The sequence below is a fragment of the Ailuropoda melanoleuca genome, chromosome 14, assembly GCF_002007445.2.
Source record: "Ailuropoda melanoleuca isolate Jingjing chromosome 14, ASM200744v2, whole genome shotgun sequence".
Classification (NCBI taxonomy): domain Eukaryota; kingdom Metazoa; phylum Chordata; class Mammalia; order Carnivora; family Ursidae; genus Ailuropoda; species Ailuropoda melanoleuca.
In genome coordinates, this window is record NC_048231.1 from 72,930,246 (window position 1) to 72,936,123 (window position 5,878).

Here is a 5,878-nt window from a genome sequence, read left to right on the forward strand (position 1 = left end):
TGGATTTCACCACCTTGAGATCATGACCTGAGCTGAAACCAAGAGTCTGACACTTAACTGACTGTGCTACCCAGGTGTCCCTCTTCTAGGATTTTAATGGATTCATGTCTCACATTTAGGCCTTTAATCAATTTTGAATTTATTTTTGTGTATGGTATAAGAAAGTGGTTCAATTTCATTCTGTTGCATGTTGCTGTCCAGTCTTCCCAACATTTGTTGAAAAGACATTCTTTTTTCCATTGGCTATTCTTTCTTGCTTTGTCAAAGATTAATTCACCATATAATTGTGGGTTCATTTCTGGATTTTCTCTTCTGTTCTGTTGATCTATGTGTCTATTTTTGTGCCAATACCATACTGTCTTGATCACTACAGCATTGAAGTCTGGAACTCTTTGCCTCCAGTTTTGTTTTTCTTTGTCAAGGTTGCTTTGGCTATTTGGGTTCTTTAATGGTTGCATATAAATTTTAAGATTGTGTGTTCTAGCTCTGTGAAAAATGCTGTTAGTATTTTGATAAGGATTGCATTTAATGTGTAGATTGCTTTGAGTAGTATAGATATTTAAACAATTTATCCTTAACAATCCATGAGCATGGAATGTCTTTCCATTTCTTTGTGTTGTCTTCCATTTCTTTCATCAGTGTTTTACAGTTTTCAGAGTACAGTTCTCTCACCTCTTTGGTTAGCCTTATTCCTAGGTATCTCATTGTTTTTAGTGCAATTGTAAATGGAACTAATTCCTTAATTTCTCTTTCTGCTACTTCATTATTGGTGTATACAAATGCAAAAGGTTTCTGTATGTTGATGCTGTATCCTGTGACTACTGAATTCTAGCCATCCTAGCAGTTTTTGGGTGGAGTCTTTTAGGTTCTCTGCAAATAGTGAAAGTTTTATTTCTTCCTTGCCAATTTGGATAGCTTTTATTTCTTTTTGTTGTCTGATTGCTGTGGCCAGGAATTTCAGTACTATGTTGAATGAAAGTGGTGAGAGTGGACATCCCTGTCTTGTTACTGACTGTAGAGGAAAAACTCTTTGTTTCCCCCATTTAGGATGATATTAGCTGTGGGTTTTTCATATATGGCCTATATATGTGCCCTCTAAGCCTACTTTGTTGAGGGTTTTTATCATGAGTGGATGTTGAACTTTGTCAGATGCTTTTTCTGCGTCTATTGAAATGATCATGTGGTTTTTGCCCTTTCTTTTATTAATGTGCTGTAACACACTGGTTGATTTATAAATATTGAACCACCCTTGCAACCCAGGAATAAATCCCACTTCATCAAAACTTTAATCTTAAACTCAATTTACATCCCACTTCTTTCCCTCCCTCTCATATGATCTTGAGCTCGGTGGGGATCTAGAGTCAAAGAGTGGAGGAGGCAAATGTATGATATGGCTCTGATAGCCCTCAGCCTGTTCTGTTGCTGAGGTGGGGTATGGCTCAATCCTGGATACCTTTTCAAGTATAGCCTCGCCATAGTGAAATTTCTCATCCTTGCATGATGAAGAAGACTGCTTCCTCTCTTGGCTCTGCCATTTCTTTCCAATTGTCTCTTCTGCTCATTTAGGCACAGGGGCAGCTCTCAAGTCTGTTGCCTAAGCATGCATTCACAAAGTAAACAACATGGCCTCCATTTTATAAGACAGGTGCTTTGGAGTCTCTTTGGTATCTGGGAGGGAAGACTCTTTTCCACTTTTAACATGTCATTCTTCTTTAAGAGCAACCATCGCAGGGTGTCTGGGTCATGCAGTTGGTTAAGTGGCTGACTCTTGATTTCACTCAGCTCATGATCCTGGGGTCGTGGGATTAGCCCTCTGTGCGGCTCTACACTCAGGTGTTAGGTCTGCTTAAAAGATTCTCTCTTCCTCTCTCTCTCTCTGACACTCCCCCCCGAACTTGCACATGCTCTCTCTCTCTCACATAAATAAATAAATTTCAAAAAAAAAAAACCATCTCTGTGATTCTCATCCAAATTTGTCCTTTTTCTACTGTATCACCTCTCCATCTTTCAGTTCTAGTTTCATCTAGTCTTTGCATGTAGGGAAAAAAAAATCTTGCCATATAAGTATGCATTCAAATATTTCCATCTTATGCTTTACAGTTTCTTTTAGCTGGAATGCCCTTGGTGTGCTTGACAATCTTTTCTTCTGAGTTTTGGACACTAGTCCTCAATTCTTACACATCAGGAAATGCCCAAATCATCACATCTAGCTTTCTTTCTCCATCTTCCTTCTCTGTGAAGTTAGCAAAGTTTAAATTTATTTTCAGTGCTGTTATTTGCATGGCTATCACCATGCAAATAATCTGTAATCCAAGACAGAAAGATACCAGTATATGCAAACAAGAGATATAGAGTGATTCAAGACCATAACTGCATAAAATTTTCTACAAAAGGAGTTTCAGCCATACCTCCCACCATCCCCCTAGACCCATGGAAGCATCACTCTGCAGATAGACAGCCTTATTGGGATTAAGAATCCTCCTGGGTCTTTGGAGAAACTTTCTGTTTTTTTGGACACTTGTAGCTTCAGAGATGTTAATTGCCCAACAGCCTGCCCATAGTAGTCCCAAGTAACGGATAAAATCCTGAGTTATCATAACGAAGGTGAGTGTGTTAAAATGCAGTCCTAGCCAGATTGTCTGGATTTCCATCCATACCACTGCCTCTTCTGTAGTCCTATGTACCTTTACCATTTGCTTGCAGTCAGTCTCATGATTGGTTTGGCAAATACATTGTTCTTGGCACATGAAAAAAAACAATGATGAACTTTTCAATAGTGGCAATAGGCCCGCGTTAAAGTGCAATTTTCAGAGTGCAACTGTAACAGCTTCAGCCTGGGAAGGGATGACTTCTTTTGCTATTTGTTACAAGTAAAAACCAAGCAAGGAGCAGGTTTGTTTCTCTTATATGTATTTCCTCTCTGGATCTCTTTGCAAGATCATAAGCTATAAATGACATCATGTCTACCAACAAAGGGAGTAAAATGAAGTGAGTTACACGTATATTAGTTACACATGAGAATTATCCAAGGTAGAAAAATTGTTTTTTCTCAAGTGCATGAGCAATTAAAGTAAAAACGTGTGTGTGTGCCTGACTTTCATGATAATAACAATTTTGTAGATGAGCACTGGATATTTTGCATTTTGGGAGACTACTAAGTGATTTAAGCAACTGAAGTCAAAATTGACATAGAAAAACAGTGAGAGGACACAGTCAAATGAACAATTAATTTTCATGTACACTTGAAAAATATCTGATTGAATGAACCCATCAAAGTAATATTTGCACAGGGATTTTGATATCTAGCATGCCTTGAAATTTTTATTTTATTAACAAACACGTGTACCATTCTATGTATGAGTCATACTTATTTTGAGGTGAGGATTTATAAATGTAACTCATTTAACCTTTATGTCAACCAAATGTGTTCGGTATTATCATTACTGTCCCCATTGTACAAAATCAGAAACCAATGCAATAAAGGGTAAATGATTCCCAAGGTTCACCCAGAGAGAGAAGCATGAAGGCTGTACTTGAACACAGATAGTCCAGCTCAGAAATGCAGGCTTTAACTTGTACACTAAGCTACAAAGAGACCAGCCTCTCAGCCACAGTCTGACATTGCTGCCTACCACAGTGTATGGTGAGCTTGTGGGCTCTGAAGCCAGACAGGCATGAGTTTAAAATCCTGGCTCAGGCACATACCAGCTGTGTGACCTTGGGCATGTACCTGTAGTGCTCCATTGTCTGTCTGCCATTTTTTTCCCTGAAAACCAGTTTTATTTAAATAAGAGTTTAAATACATTATGTAACGTTAAAGCTGAAGAAAAAAAAATAAAGCAAAAACCAATCTGTTACTTCGCAAGGCATTGGGCAGCAGTAGCTAGTAAGTTGAAAACTCTACAGCTAGCTACATGACTGTAGCTAGTCTGAAGTTTGTTCTCTTGTCAAAGTTTAACTCTTAAAGAAGGTTGGCCTCACATTCTGGTGTTTGGACATTGATTAGCTAGGATATGTCTGGCCAAAAAGACCTTGGTGGCAAGCCAGATGTCCTATCACAACTCACTAGAGGGAAGATGGCCACTCTAAGCTCTGCCTACCTGATCAGGTTGGAGACACCAAGGTTCTTTTCTTTGACTTCCTATAGCAGCACATCTGCTGTTGCTGTCTTATCCCATCTTGTCCTCTCAGCTTCACTGTGGGTTGTTCAGGTGGTGACATTCTTTTAGGGCAGGGAACTCTAAAGAAAGAGAGCGAGGAGGTTCTAGCCACACATAGCCATCTGTGATCTTGAGGCTCTGGGTTTGACCGAAAGAAACATCACATTACTCCTTGGTCTCAGGCCGGGCACTGCTACGTTCCTACTGCTTGACCTCTGTTTAAATGAGGGACTTTAAGACTAGACAGCATGAATCTTTTCAGTTTATTTCATGAAGGTGTTACACTAGTCCCAATTAAAAGCAAACCCCAAATGGTTACATTATACAAGCTGTGAGGTTTTTAAACTCATTACAAGGGACAGAAGGGAAATTCTACTCATTGCAAGGAAATCCTCACTTAAGCTTCAGAGAGCCAAAAGCACGTAAAACCCATGAACCTTCAGCTGGTCATCCTTAGCCAGTCCAGTCTCTACGAGGAACTGGCATATGTTCTTGCACTGGTCACCCTGTAGCAGAATTACTTCATATTCTGGATGCTCAATTACAGGACCATTGCAGGCAAATTTCTTCTTCCTTTTTTTTTTTTTTAAGATTTTATGTATTTATTTGAGAGGGAGTGAGAGAGAGGACAACCAGGGAGGAGGGGAGAGGGAGAGGGAGAAGCAGGCTCCCAGCTGGGCAGGGAGCCTGATGCTGGACTGGATCCCAGGATTCTGGGATCATGACCTGAGCTGAAGGCAGATGCTTAACCGACTGAGCCACCCAGGTGTCCTGGCAAATTTCTTCTTAAACACCTTCACTAGTTTCTTTTTATTGTAACCATCAGTGATCCCTTAGACAGTATTAAGGGTCTTCCTGCTATTTCTCTGTTGAATTCTCATATGGATATAATCCTCATTGCCAGCAGGAAGCAGATCATCACCCTTACTTGCATCAGCCAAGGGCTCAAAAGAGTGGAGTTCTGGATTACAGGACATGCTGTATGATTCCTTTTCCTTAGTAGAAATGGCCTACCAGAAGGCCAGGGCTGGAGAAGGTGGGCAGGAGCTGGAAGGGTCGGGGGGAACAGAGTGTCGGGAAGTGAGGGGGCATAAGGGGGAAGCTGCTGAGTCCTTGGTGGTGGCTCAGTGACTGGGCTGTATGCCATTTAATTCAGAGGTTTAGCGGGGAGGCTATAAATACATAATACAGATAAGACAAAGCACTTAGAATTATATTTGGCACAGGGACAGCAATAAAATGGGTTATTTGTTACTATTTCTATTAGATAATAATAAAGAGCATGGAATATGGCAATCACTACCACCAGTCCTGTCTAAGCAATCACATCTGTTGCCTAGACTACTGCTCTTGACTTCTAGTCTGACTCCCCACCTTCAGTCCTACCTCTGGCCCAAAGCATATCATTTTTAAACTGCAAATTTGATTTTGCCAATGTAAGTCTACATCATTCAGTGATTCTCAAGATTCCTATGTTAAAATACAGAAGTCTTAACAGGACTTACATGACCTGGTACCTCCCCACATTTCAATCCCATTTCGATCGTTCTCCTTTTCGAACTTTGTGCTTATGGGTAAGAGACTAATGACTGACCGCCCCCGCCAAAATGAACAATCTCAGTACTGCTCATTAATTCCAAAGGCATTTGTTGAATGCCTACTCAAGTTGCAGATGCAAAAAGAGCACAAAGTGGAAAGATTCAGAGATCCTTTCCTAT

General features: G+C 40.3%; 1 pseudogene; it reads right to left on the bottom strand.

Moving 5' to 3' along the window:
* Nucleotides 1–4,539: 4,539 nt before the first annotated feature.
* On the bottom strand, nucleotides 4,540–5,137 carry LOC109489655 (annotated as a pseudogene).
* Between the last annotated feature and the right edge of the window lie 741 nt (nucleotides 5,138–5,878).